The following is a 16170-nucleotide window of genomic DNA, read 5'->3' as shown; positions in this document are numbered from 1 at the left end:
ACCTGCAAGAAAATTTTATTATTTTCACAGTTACCACTTGTTCTTCGTAAACTCTCACTAGAAACACCATCCCTCTACATTCCAAATTCATAACTAAATTTATGGGTTCCATGCTTTTGGTGGAAACCTTAACCTTTGCACACACAAATGACATTGGTTGACTCATATCACCTTCAAAACATAAGACTTGCCCTCCCACCCCACCAATCCTTCTTATATTGGAGCTATTCCACAGGTGCAATGGGATGCCATAGCGACTGAGCCATACGCATCTTTCCTGCTCCAGAACCTGCCCTGGTTTTCTTTCAGCAATATCTTCACACCAACCCAAAATCAACACCTTAATAGTTGATATTTTCAGTGCCCTCTCCTCCTTTGATCTGAATGTTATAACCACATCTCTTCCCCCACTATATACTTAAATCAGAACAAAGACAAACCTATAGTTGTTAAAAGATAGGAAATGACTTCATTTTGGTGTTAAGCAAAGAATACTTTCTTTTTGTCTTTATGACGCACAATTTTTAATTGTTGATGAGTAACTGTCATCTTCACATTATCATAATAAAATCACATTAAATAACATACAAATTTTACTACTATATCTATTAAACACATGAAATCATTATAGTATTCTACCTCAACCTACCGACTTTATTATCAATCAACTAGTTGTAAAGTTGACTTTTTAATCATAATTGTGTACTCACCTTAGCACATGCCATTTCTTGTATCAAGTAAAAACAAATATCAATAAACTACTTGTAAACTTGACTTTTTAATCTTAATTGTGTACTCACCTTAGCACATGCCATGTTTTGTATCAAGAAAAAAAAATGATCCTTTTGTACACTCTGTCTTCAGTCAACTCTTTTGGAGAAAAGCATTAGCCAACTTTAAGGTAATGACAAAACTGTGATTGTGAAGGTAATTATAATTTCACACTCTTATCTTTAATACATACTAATGAATATCTTCTCAGTATATATACAAAAATATATATATATATATTTAGAACACGTCTCTTTATTTTAATAATACCTTCATTTTTAATTTTAAAATCTTAATTTTTATTCCATCCATTCACCTCTACTTCGCCGTCGTTATCCCTACTCTTAGCATTCCATTGCAACCACCGTTGCCACTCCAAGTTTTATCATAGACCTCCATAGTGAATCTCGAAAGTGGGTAGTTTGCGATGGGAGCTTGTGGAAGTGTGCGGTTCATGGGGGAAGGTGATCGCAAATGGAGGGGAGAAGAGGCAACGGGAGAGGATGTCCGAGGAAAGAGGTGACACTGGCGATGAATGATGGTTGTGATGCTTTATAATTATGGTTTGGGTGGAAAACAATAAAGGTGTTATGATATTTTTATTCAATGATAAAATTATATTAAGAAAAAATTTATTAAGTATGTGAATTGAAAATAATGTGTGTGGAAATAGAATTATCCTGATTGTTAGAAGAAAATAAAAATTTACACCCTACGGAAATTGTGTTGTGGTTCTTCACAATTCCCACTTTGATTTTTGATAAATTACATCAGTCATCTTTGTAAATTTAAAATATATGTATATATACATATTGGGCCACACAATTTTATTTTTATCAATTTTGACACCATTTTTATTTTTGTTTCAAAATAGTTAACTATCATTACTATCTTTGTAAATTTAGAAGGCAAAAAAATTACTAAAATTTTAACACCGTTTTTATTTTTGCTTCAAAATTATTAGCATTTCAATTGAAAAAAATGTTCAACTCACGTGAATAGCCCCTTTTAGGATAAATTACCAATATATCCTATTTTTTAGATTTATTATCCATTAAATCCTATTGACAAATTTATTAAATAATGATAAATTTATCAATCTCTCTTACTTTTATAAATAAATTTACAATAATAAATTTATCAATCAAGTTCTATAAGTAAATAAGTCTAATTAATAGGATTGTTTAACAAGTACCCTAATATTTTACCAAAAGTGCCTATAATTTCAGTCAACTTCCACTTGGGGCCAAGTCAGGTTGGAAGGGAAGTCTAACTTTAAATGGTGTGTAAATGTATTTAAGGATTGTATCTCTATTATCAAGAGATAACTTTATTTGTTGAGAAAAAAATATACTAAAAAAAGGCAACAGTAATATTAGAAATCTCAAACGAATTATCAAATATTCAACGCTATATCGTGTGGGACCTATGAGTGTCCCATATAATGTGGGTCCCACATTCATGTAAGTATTGTCTACAATATTTGATAATTGATAATTTTAAGTTCCCTAACATTTTTGATAAAAATAAATAAATTCCAATTTGATTTATTTAGTTTGACATGTATGGTTGCATGCCTGGAATAGCAATGAATAATCACATTAAATTGAAAATAAAATTGAAATGGAACCTACATAAATCAAAACAAAATATCATTAAAACCTAACCATATTACTTCCCCAAAAAATTGTACATAAAATTTTCACGAGACAGAGCAATGCTATACAAATAAATAAATATATATATATATATATATATATATAATTTTCATGCATAATAATGTAATTTATTGTGAATTTTTCACTTCAAACCAAAAACCATTAAAAATTTATTTATTTACAATAATAACATTAGCACATCATTCTTATCAATTTTTTATATGAATAAATTTTTTTTTTAGGATCTACATTGTCTCCATTACATACTAGCGGTAACCCGTGCTATGCACAACCAAGTAACAAAAAATGATAAATAATGTTGGACATGCTAAAAATTAACAACTAAATACTATGATATTAATTTAGATGGGTATTTAAATAATATATTTGAGTGATCTCACTACGTTTATTTAGGTATACACCACTAATTCAATTTTTTTTTAAAGCACACTCAATCGGATAAACTCAATTGAAAATGAAGAGCAATAGTGAAATTCTATAAATTTAAATTTAAATTTGAAGATAAACTATAAGAATATAGAAAGTGAAAATTAGATAAATTTTAGAATAAATAAATAAATTCAATTGAAAATCAAGAGCAAGAGTGGATTCTGTAAATATAAGATAAAGATTAAAAAATTGAGTATAAATTTGAAGATAAACAATAAAAATATAGAAAAAGAAAATTAGATAAATCCTAGAAAAATGAGGTAGAGAGAAAGTCAGTAATTATCAAATGAAGATTGAGGAAAAAATAAATATATAAAAAAATAAAAAATAAAACCAAGTTGAAATTTAAAAATTCAAAAATAAGATAAGATAAACTTGAAAATAAAAATAAAATCTAATATAATTCTAATAATAGAAAAACCGGAGAGGGTAGTAGTTTAAAAATTGGATAAGAGTGAAATAGCACCTATAATATTTTAAAATTTTCAAAAAAAAATAAAAATAAAAACTAAAAAGACTTGAGATAGTAGGTTAAAAATTAGATAAGATTTAAGTGTCACTTATAATTTTTTAAAATTTAAATTTTGTGTAGTTAAAAAATAAGCAATTATGTTATCTTGTTATACACATTTTAACTCTATTTTGTGTCTACTACCTATAATTCTAAACAATTTTTGTATTCTAAAGCTACTTAATTAAAAAAAAAAAAAATCAAAGGATTACCTTTTTTATTTTTTAATTTTGTTTTGTGTCTATAACTTAGAAATTTTAGTATTTTTTGTATTTTGAAACTACTAAATAAAAAATAAAAAAATAGCATCACTTTTTTAAAAAAATATTAATTAATTTTATTTTTACTTTTTGTTATATGGTAATTGTAACGCCCTCAAAATATTATACAATTCAACCATTCATTAGGTCTAGAGACACAATAGAAATGTTATATTTTCATTCATCAGAGTTAATACTATAAAAGATATCAAATGCATTACACTTTCATAAATGTTCAATTTGAAATCATAGGCATGTAACTCTAGTTTAAAACAGCAAAATAAATGCCCTAAAAGCTTACATCTTTCCAATTAATCACTTGGTTACAACCAAAAAGAGAGTTAAAAGATCTTTACAATTAAAGCCCTCGGCTTAAAAGAAGACATATAAACACAAAAATGAAATCACAAAAGTAGAGTCTTTAGCCTCTAAGCCTCCCAAGCTATGTCCTTGGAGTTGGCATGTCACCTGTACCTGAAAATAGTTTCCCAAGTAGGGTGGGCCAAAGCCCAGTAGAGATATACTAAACCATACATGAGAATTAACTAAGATATGAGCATCAGATAAATGTGCAACATTCTTAACTAACACATATTCTTTTCATGGTCATTCAATATAGATAACCAATATCTCAATTCATTTCCATTCTACCATTTTGGGTAAATAAATTAGCCGAATTCATTATTATCAAGCAACCAATATGAGACTACAACCCAATGATTCACAATTCAATACATTCATCAAATCCAACACTTCTATTTCTTGCCATTTTACGGAACCACGTCCGAGGGAACCGGCACCCATAAATATATAAGATTTCAGAACTTTCACTCTGGACACTCCGGCCAACTTAGTTATCAATGGAGTCCATCCCCTATCTCCTCCCAAACGATGGAGTATATTCCCTATCTCCTCCCAAACAAAGATACATATATAATATATTTAAATACATTGTCATATACAATAACCAATCAAATCACATATCCAATAGTTTAATCCAACCGTCATATTCAATGACATAATCCGATTGATTAGTTTCAATTCACCTAATCCACATGCAGTTTCTACAACAATCATAGCTATTCTCCACTGATAGCCCAAAGCAAATATTTCTAAGCAGATTAATAAATCTAGAACACAGATAATTTATCATATTTTTCATAGGTGTGTGATTTCTCAAACCAAACTACACCATTCAATCACATATTCCCCCAATTTCATGATTCCCAAACCAATTTTATAATTTACATAAATAATTATTCCAACTCAACTAAGGGCAAAATTTCTCCCTTTTTCCAAAATATCAACCCATAGGTCTAAATCTTACCATTTCAACAATAAAGAACCTAATCCATAAACCCCCCGAGGTTACTTTGTAAACTAACATGAAAAACCCCCTTTAGTGTAGAGCCCAAACCTTAACTTTTACCAAAATCTTCCCAAAAATCGATGGTGACGAAACCACGTTTTGCTCCGATCATAACGAATCTCTTGACAAGCTCTACACTTTATCTCAAAGGAGCTAGGTGAAAAGATCACTCTAGGTGAGTAAATCTAGAGATTTAAGTAAAAAAGTTGAGTTTTAGAGAGAGAAGAGAGAAATCTCGGTTTAAGAGCAAAAAAGGAAGGAAAAATCATGAGAGAATAAAGGTTTGGGCCTATTTATAGTAGTGAGGAAAAGCCCTAGGGTGAAATAAAATAATAGGCCCAAAACCCCCTTAGATAGGGCCCATTCGGACCTCAAAAATCTAAAAAAAACACACAGGGGTCGACCCTTAGACAAGAGGGGGTCGACTCTATCTTCCAGCAACCAACACACAGACATAAGAGGGTCGACCCTCTCCCAGTCTGGTGTCTACCTTATTTTCCAGCAACACTCCCAGAAACTTCACCAACAGGTAAGGGTCGACCCTTAGGAAGGCTGGTGTCAACCCTAGAATAGAATTTCTAAGTCTCCAAGGAACTTTTGACAAGAATAAGTGCGAACAACCAAACCCAACAAGTTTAAATTGGATTATACTCCTCCAAAACCAATGCACAACAATACCAAAGATTTCCAAAATAAAAATAAAGGATTCGAATACACTTCCTCAAAAGCTTTGAAAGATACAGGTGCTATAGTAATATAATCATTCATTTTAAATAACATTGTCTTAATCATAGAATGCGCATGACTTAAATATTTCTTTGTTAGTGACACGTATTATGCATGTGAATATAAAATTCAACAATCATAGAAAAAAATTTCTTACCTATGATTTTTTTTTAAATACATAAAATATATTTATTTAAATTAAGTTTTAAAATTTTGATTATGAATAATTGTTTATAATTTCAAAACAACATAGTTGAATAATAATTTTTTTATAAGAAATTAACCAAATTTTCATTGAAGTATTTATATATTGAATCCAATCTGTTTAAAAATTACATGACATTCAATAACGTAATTGAAATTAACAATTAAATAATAATTAAGTAAAAAAATCAATTTTTTTGTTATTAATATGTAAAGACTATTATAAGTTGAAATTAAAATAGTTTATTTGCATATTTATGAAGGAATTTTAGATCTAATCTTGCGATTCAAATGTTCCTTTCTGTAAAGGACTTTTTACTGGAAAAGAGATACTCATCATTTAAAAATCTAATCCTACTTAATTAGTGTACTCACTATACATATATGCAAAGAAATAAATTTAAACTCATGAATATCTCAAATTATTAAAAAAAATAAAAATGTAAGCAAAAATATTGTAGAGTTACATAATTAAATTTAGTTATATTTGGATTTAAATTGAGTGTCCTCCTTATATATCACAACAAATAAATTTATATCATTGAAGAAAAAAATATAATGAAAAATAAATGGGATTGAACAAAAACTTGCTTTAAACTCGTGAATGTGTTCCAAATACTCTTCTCGATTGGTAATATTTTTCTCCAAAAAAAAAAAAAATGTGTGAACTCCAATTGCATCGCAAAACATCACTCTTTTGTATTGGTCTTTTAACCTTTCGTTGTTAATGTTACTTTTTTCCTATGCATTATAGTTGTAAAATTTTAAAAAAAGGAATAATAGATTTTGGAGGTATAAGCGCATATACTACATTATTATAATTTCAACAACTAACTTAGATTATGAAGCAAAAAAAATAAATAAATAAATAAAAACAAATAAATACACCAAATAAACTAAAATTAAAACAAACAAAAAAATTTGCAAAATAAAAAGAGAGCAAAAAATACAGTATGAGATTTAAAACATATGCTTCTTTTCACATAAGATGCCAAATTTTTTGCATAATTGGTTAAACAGCTGTTTAATTTCTCTGCAGTGTCATTTCTATTCTCCAATCTTTTCTCCCAATTTCATATTGTCATGGAAGTTGGGTTTTGAGAATTATAAGTTTACTTTTTTTTTTAAATATCTGTGGATAAAATATAAATCTGATGGAGAAATTTGAAATATCTTTGGGTAAGATATAAATTTGATGAAGAAATTTAAATTAGAGTCAAACTCTCTGTTGGAGAAATTTGAATTAGAGTCAAACTCATTTTTTAACTTTATATATTTTGAAAATATTTTATCCATATAATATTATATATATCCATGCCCTAAGTAATTAAAAGTGAAATAAAAAATACATGGTGACCGTTCATTATACATTTTACATGGGCCCAATATCATGTGTTTCAGAACTGCACTCTGTCTGGAATTTCAGCTTTGGCAATGTTATCAGAACTGTTAGGAGTGCATAACTTATCATTTTCATCCAAAATAATGACTATGTGGGCTTGTGGTAAGCCTCTTTTTTGGTACTCAATAATATATGCATATGCTAGACCCTTCCCAAGTACATGTTTTGTCAGAATGTCGGTCTTCATCTCATCTAATTTTGAATGTTATATTTTTGTCAGCAAATCAGGACGACCATGTGGTGATTGTCCAGGTAGTAACTCAGCTTTAATTTCAAGCCAATTTGGATTGCAGGTCATTGTAAGCAAAAGATTTGGTTTTTCATATTTTTGGACCAGAGACATTGCATGTGGGTCGAGTCGGTCCTAACATTAATTTTTTGGACAAAATTTATTTGAATTTTTTCAAATTCTTGTGGGAAAATTATTTGAACTTCTAAACGAAATTAAGTTAATTTTTCTGTCCAAGCAGCGCCCTTTTTCTGTCTATTTTCCAGCAGGTTCAATAGGTTCACATTGTTCTAAACAGTTTGAAAAACTGCCCAGCAATTCCGAATAGTTTTAGACAATTTTAAAACTGCCAACAATTAGCAGATCTATCCAATTTTGAAACTATATCTATTTAGGATTGATTGCACCTGTTTATTCAAATTCATATATGTCCGGATAGGCACCTTTTGCCTATAAATATTGGATCATTCCAGCCATGTTGATCATCCTGAAAATCTAGGGAAAAAAAAATTTGTTCCCTTCCCCTTTTTTGCTCCATTATACATTATTCTTCATCTTAGTTATTTAGAGAAAATTCAGAGAGTATAGAACACAGGTTCTAGTTCGCCGTACAGATTGTTTGGAGTGCTACTACAATCTATGTTACCTAAAAGACAACCTAAGAGGGGGGTGAATTAGATTATTACAACTAAAAATAATAATACCCTACTAAAAATTATGACTAGCACAATAGATAAATATAATTGATGAAATAAAAATAATTAAAACAAGTGTTCTAACAACTATGTCAATTAATGATTTTAGCACAATAAAAATATAAAATATAGCTATGGCAATTTAAATAAAATAAAGAGATAAGGGAGCGAGAGACAAACAAATTTATAGTAGTTCGGCTTCAACTCAGCCTGCGTCCACTCTTCAAGCTTCACTTGAGATTTTTCACTATTCTCTAGCTTCACAGGGTGCTAGCAACCACTTTATAAATGCAGCAATCCTTCACGGATTTTACACAGACTTTCTAAGTTAAGAACACTGAGTGTACTACACTCTTACAAGGTTGAGAAGAATGTGTTTTTGCTTTCACAGAAAGCTATAAGAATTATCACTCAAAGATAGTGAAAAATCTAGAAATCCCCTAGATATTGATTTGTGATTATGTAACAATTTTAAGCAGAATATAACAATCCCAATCAAACAATCAAGACAAATCAACACAATGATTTTAACGTGGAAAAAACCACAATTGGACACCTCCAACTGTGATTAAAAAAAACCACGGGCAACAGCCAGAAAACAATCCACTAAGAAGATTTAAAGGATTTACACAGGTATACTCTCAATTACCTAGCGAATCCACGCTTAATTGAACCAACCTCTATGTGCCTCTTCCAACCCGTCTTCACCTCGGAATTGTCTTTACGATGAGCCACCCCGGAATCCACCAAAGCTTCAGGCTCGAATTCTGCAAAATCCACTGAAGAACAACTCTCTCTTTTGTAGAACAAACAAAACCTTTGATGTATACTCTTTAAAACATGAGTTGAATACTCAATCAAAACATCAAAGAAAACTCACAAAGTATCCCCAGATATAAACCCTAGAACCCAAAAAGAAAATCTGGAGTAGTTATCCTAAAATCTGACCCAACACGCGAATTTATAGAATCTGTCCCGCGATCTCCGCTTGAGCGCCCAACAGCCCGCTCGAGCGGCTTCAGCAAAATATGCGCGTGATATAACAGAGGTCCGCTCGAGAGCTATAGAACCCGCTCGAGCGCGAAATCATTCATCTTAGTACTTTTACAGGCGACAAAAACTGCTGGAACCAGGAATTCTCCGCTCGAGGGCGGGTATGTCCGCTCGAGTGGACAAGCAACTTGGAATGCATTTTTGCATTTTGCTTCGGGGGCACTGCGCCTCGACCCCGCCGTGGCGCTGCCCCGGACCTGACAAGGGGCGCTGCCCCCTCGACCCCCGCGAGCTGACCGGGCAGCTCGATCCCCGTCATAATCAGCGAAGTGGCAATCTTGAAAGCTTTATCATCACAAACTTCTCTGAAAGGCACAATTCGGGTTGGATTCGCATCTAAACACTCAGAGCCTCACTGAAATAAAAATGCCAAAAAAAATACAACTGAAAGGAGTTTTGTCAAATGGGATTGCCAAAAATAAAACCTAACAATCTCCCCATTTGGCAATGCCGTGACAAAACACACCTAACAAATAAAATCCTAAACACCCCAACCCATTACAGCCAACAAAAGCCAACTTCTTTATCAAGGTCATGATCTGCAAAACAGCTATTAGTGCCACAATCTCCAAAACAACTATTAGTCCCACAAGAGTATATGAAAAAGTAATAGACATATGACACGATTATCTTGAAACATGAGATGGAAAACATGAATGGATAAAAACTTAAGACTCATGAAAAAACAACTCTCAAACAACAAAAGCAAGATCATAAACCACACAAGCAATGATATGACGATGTAAATATCAGGGGTATGCAAAAAGGAAATAATTTGCAAACAGTGCATAGCAATTTGCAAAACACTTAAAGCCAAACCTCCTTACCGAACATATCAAAGTGTTCATGCTAAACAACTCTTGCAATAAAAAATCAAACTCCCTTACCAACCCAAATCAAGATGAACCAAACTTCCCCTCACTAAAAGCAACCACAAACACTGAAAACGGTGAACAAAAAGAAAACGATAAAAATAATATGGTGGAGCAATCAAGGAATTTCAGATTAGTACCTTAAAACACATAAGATTATCCAAGAAGCACAATTACTAGTAAACACAATGTGCACAGTCTGCAGAAGATTCCTCATGCAAGAAAGTGATGCATTATGTGAAAAGCATAGATCCCATGATAAAAGTGTGTGTGTGACTCTTGGAGTTCGACAAACATTAGATTCAATCCTAGTAGTGATCTGAAAGTTGAACCTTCGTCAAGAGAATCTAAGCACAACAAAGGAAAGTCAAACCACTAGGAATCAAGGGGTATTTGGTGAGTAAAAGCGAAGGCTCCCCCTCAATCAATGAATCTTTTCTTTTTTTTTCTTTCTTTTGCACATTTTTTTCTTTCTTTTGCATATTTTTTCTTTTTCTTTTTCTTTTTCTTTTTCTTTTGCACAATCATTGGCGGCTGACACGCTCAAGAGTATGGAAACCGAACCAGAGAAGCATGGATATAATAAGGATGGCCTGGTTGGCGACTCTAAGGTAGCCTTTTCCTCATGGCTAGACTGCAAAGAATTAAGGAGAAAGCCGTGAAGGTGCAAAAAGATGGAAGGTGGTTAAGAGACTCAACATCACCCAAGATATGCTAGTATAGGTCAATTCCTCTAGAAAAGCAAAAGATACAATGACAGAAGTCCATAGAGAAAAAATAATCACTAAGGCGGAAGACTCCAAAATTTGCTAATCCAAGAGTGTGTACAGAATGAGACATACTAATCAAAAACACACACTCCAAAACGAGTAATGACCACAGAAAGTACACATATATTAACATGTAATGGATATTCTCATCAAATCCAATATGCACCAAGGACCACTCAAAAAATTTCAAACTTGCAAAACCATACTAAGAAAATCTTTTTGGGATTTTTTTTTTTAAAAAATAAAGCAAGACAAAAAAAAAATGAACAAGCACACATTTTTTTTGTTTATTAAAAACAACACACAAAAAACCAAAAGCTAAAACAAATAAACAAATTAACACAAGTCAAGTTTTCTCACCCAAACTGCTTTAGTACGAACAAAGTTGTGAGAATTGTAGTTCTTAGGTGGTGTCTTGACGTTGTGGTTCCTTTCCCCTGCAATAGGAACCCGTCTCGACATGGTTTCCAACTTCCTATTCCTAGGTCTAGGCAAATACACTTTCCTATACAACTTATAACAATAAGGGCGAATATGACCATGCATACCACAATGATGACAAATGAAAACAGAGTGTACCTTCTTTTCATTTACCTTACTAACTCTAGGAAGTTTGAGAAGTCCATCCTTATGTTGAAATTTTTGTTCCCCCTTTCCTTGAGTTCTTGTGTCATGAGATGTGAAAGCACTCTGTTTTTGCTCTTTCTTATCACCAAAGCCAATGCCACTCTTGTCACAACTCATTTGTTGAGACCCAATGATATCCTCCAAAGTCTTTGATCCTTTGTTCCAAACCAATGGTAGCCATAGCATACTTGAGCTCTTCCTCTTTCTTGATCATTAGTTCTTCCAAAGCAACTTGTGACATCTCGAGAGATTCAATCTTTTCTTCATACATGGCATGGGTTTGCAGTAGCTCATTCCTTTCTGTCTCACAAGTCAATAGTTTTGCAAAAAGAACTTGTCGATCGTCAGCTACCTTAATGGCATTAATCCTGGCCTCGGAAATCTCCTCCTTAAGTTTGACATTCTCACTTTCACATGCTTTGAGTTTCTTTGTGAGTTTGTCATTCAATTTGAATAAGTTAAGAGACTCCTTATACAACTTTTCATAAGCTTGCTCAAGCTCTTCATGATCACTCTCTGAGGATTCATCATCAGTGATATTCTCCACCGACCACTTCGGAGAATCTGTTTGTTCTTCAACTTTGGAAGCCGCCATGAAAGCAAGGAATTGTTTATGACCCTCTTCGCCTTGATCTTCGTTGTCACTTTCATCTTCATCAGATTCTGACTCATCATCCCAGGTGATGGCGATGGCTTTCTTCTTCCTCAAACGAGTTGGGCATTCTGAAGCAAAGTGGCCATATCCTTGGCATTCATAGCATTGGACTCTTTCAGAATTCCCTTGTATCTTTCCTTTCTCTTTCTTGGCAATAGAATTAATTTTGAGTTTATCTTTGCCTTTAGATTTATGAGTATGAGTAGAGTCCAAAAGATTAGGATTCTTTTTCAAAAAAGATTTTTTTAATTGTTTAACAAAAGCAGCTGTAATCTTGGAATCTATCTCATAATCCTCATCAGAATCCTCTTCAGCTCTATGAGCACTACTATAAGCAATAGTATCTTTTTGTTTCTTTTTGAAATTCCTATGTGCTTCATAAGTTTGGAGATTTCCAACCAACTGATCCAGCTTGAGGTTGTCAACATCTTGAGCCTCCTCAATAGCCGTAACTTTTGGTTGGAATCGATCGAGTAAGGATCTCAAAATTTTTCCCACAACTTTGGATTCTGGAATTTTTTCACCTAAATTGAAGCTGGAATTCACAATGTCACTGAACTTCGCATAAAATTCATCAAAGGTCTCACTATCTTTCATTGAAAGGTTTTCGAAACTAGACGTGAGCCTTTGAAGTTTTGAGCGTTTAACAGAAGGAGTGCCCTCATGAATAGTTTGTAAGATATCCCAAGCCTCTTTTGCAACTTCACAATTACAAATACGACTAAATTCTTCAAGTGTGACAGCGCAAAAGAGAGAATTGATGGCTTTACTATTCCAGCTACTATTTTGGTAATCAATTGTGTCCCACTTATCAATTGGTTTGGGGATTGTAACTCCATCAATGGTAATTGTTGGTTCGGTCCACCCATTCATGACAGATTGCCAAACTTTTTCATCTATAGATTTCAAAAACGATCTCATCCGAGCTTTCCAAAAAGAATAATTGGATCCGTCAAGTAGGGGTGGTCGAACCATCGAATTTCCCTCACGAATTGAATTCATTATCACAAATCAAACAAGATCTCGTTCTAAAAGAATTTTTTTTTAAAAAATAAATAAATAGAACGACCTGCTCTGATACCAATTGAAAAATCTAGAAATCCCCTAGATATTGATTTGTGATTATGTAACAATTTTAAGCAGAATATAACAATCCCAATCAAACAATCAAGACAAATCAACACAACGATTTTAACGTGGAAAAAACCACAATTGGACACCTCCAACTGTGATTTAAAAAAACCACAGGCAACAGTGTAGACGTCCCCGAACGCCCCGGGAGGAACGAGCTCCCGTTCCGTTCATTTGGGGTCACTACAGCTCACGACTCTCAAATTTGTCACGGTTCTAAGTCTGAACCAAATAGTCCAAATTCGGCAAATCGTTTTGAGAAAAACAGATTTTTGAAAGAAGTGCCAAACATGGACTGCTTTGCCAGATACAGAGTCGCCACCTAAATGTTTTTTAATGGGAAATTTAGGAAACCTTGACTCGGTGCCAAAGGCCACGTGTCCGTCATCACCAAAGTTGCCTCGGCTCGGGAACTTGGGTACGATTGGGGAAGGTCACTTCGTGAGCACCCCCGCTCGCCCGATCAAAGATCGGCCTCTACTAACCATGATATCTATTTTTGAAAAACTTTGTATGTCCTTATTCCGGTTATTAGCCTAGGTTACTATATGATGCACACAGCATATAAGTATAGACTGGGTCGCCCGAATTGGAACAAAACATTTCATGTTTGTTTATTCGAAAGATGGTTTGCTACTCGCAAGTAGGCTTAAAATGCAGATTTTGCCACCCTCGGATGGGCTTAGAAAAGATGGTTTTGCCACTATCTAGTGGGCTTAAAACAAACAGTTGATGATTTATTCCAATCCAAATAACCCAACCTTCACCCACAGGCATTCAGGCAGATATATCATATAAGCACATAGCCTCATGGTAAGCATGCTATTCATGGCAGTCACTCACACGCATGCAAGGATGCTAAAGCATAAAACTTACCGAGTACTCCAAGCCAAAACAAGAACTGTATTAGAAATCATGCATGACCCTAAGTATACAGAAATGCGTAATGCAACACATGCAAAAATGCAACTATAGCAGGCTCGGCTATTCTAAGATGGCATATGAAATGCTACAACTATCATGTATTCAATTTGGAATTGAAAGTACAATGCAGTTAGTATGATGCGCCGAGCCCGGTGCATGCAATACAGATGAATGATGCAAAGATGCTGTCATACTGTATGCTAAATGAAAAAATGCCCTAATCTAACCATCATAAGCGGATAAATAAAAGGGAGAAAGACGTGGGGTTGGAAGACATACAACACACACACGCACACTTATTACAGTTATGCCCTCGCACAAAGGGTCCAAATAATACAGTCCCAAATGAAAGAATATTACAGTCCAAATATTACAGTCCAAATAATATACAAATTCCTAATTAATCAAATTAACTAAGAAAATAAATAAAACTGGCATGCAAGCCAGGGACTGCCTTGCTTCTGATGGATGATGCATGTCCGGGTTGTCTTGCGCAGAAATCCACCGGGATGCCCCAATTAGCCTCTGTTTAGCAGTTAATCTTGGAAAGCGTGCCAAGTCCCGAAAAGTTGCTGATTCTTCATTTTACTGCAACAAAGAGCAGGAAAGGGGCATAGCAATGTATTTTCACAAATATATACATGCCTCGATCCTCGTGCCACCAATCACGCATACCGAGGCATGATGGCCGATGAGTCGAATTGCACAACTCAATATAGAATGGATGCACGTATAAACGCAACAAGAACCTAACCCCATCATGGATGATCCGGAGTGTCGGTGACTAGAGAATTGAGACACATTCCGTCACTCGGAGTACGAAATGTACCTCGTTTCCCGTGTCCGGGCTAACTCCTATCCCGAGCACGATGCAATATGCATGACATGCATGAAATGCAACTAAGATACAATCCTAACATACACAATGCTATGGAATGACATGCCTCGAAATGTGTGCACACGGGCACGCAAGCCGAGGAAATGCATGAATGCGATCTAAGATACAACCTAGTATGCACTATGCTGTGAAAATGAGATGCCTCGAGATGCGTGCACACGGGCACGCAAACCGAGAAAGTGACATACGCAATGCAAATGATAGAGAAATATGATATGGGCTTACACTAACATGAGAGAGCCTCAGCCACACTCACATAAGAGGCCGATGGATGAAAATGAAGTGCCTCGAAATGCGTGCACACGGGCACGCAAACCGAGGCAATGGTATATGCAATGCAATGGCATGGAAATGGCATATAGAATGCAACATGGACTTATACTAACATGAGAGAGCCTCAGCCACACTCACATAAGAGGCCGGTGGATGAAAATGAAGTGCCTCGAAATGCATGCACACGGGCACGCAAACTGAGGCAATGGCATACGCAATGCAATATGGAAAAAATGATATGCAAACATGCTAATGGAATTTCAGCACTGAAATTTGGGGGAAAACAGCCCCGAAATAAGGCGAAAACACACCCGATGCGTGGAATAGTCCCGAAACATGAATTTTGGCACCCGAAATGGCCTATAGCTATACCAAATATGCACAATACGGACATGCAATGAAGAGACAATAGCAAGGAAGCCCAAAAATAAGCATTTTTCCAGTACAAATCATGGCCAAACAGCAAGCAAAGATAGGGCAACAATGGCATGCAAAAATGGCCCTAAACATGAGATTATGAAGCAACTCACAGCTGCTAACTCCAAATAGGTTAGGGCCCTTCAACAAAGTTGAAGAGGGGCCAAAAATAAGCCACTTTACAGAACTATAAAAACCATAAAAACAAACATAGATATGGCTAAGCTTTTATGCAAGAAAAAGGGCCAAAAGGTGGCCAAAGAGGCAAGTGGTAT

The sequence above is a fragment of the Camellia sinensis genome, chromosome 10 (assembly GCF_055761805.1).
Source record: "Camellia sinensis isolate YWXY chromosome 10, ASM5576180v1, whole genome shotgun sequence".
Taxonomy (NCBI): Eukaryota; Viridiplantae; Streptophyta; class Magnoliopsida; order Ericales; family Theaceae; genus Camellia; species Camellia sinensis.
This window is presented reverse-complemented; position numbering follows the sequence as displayed.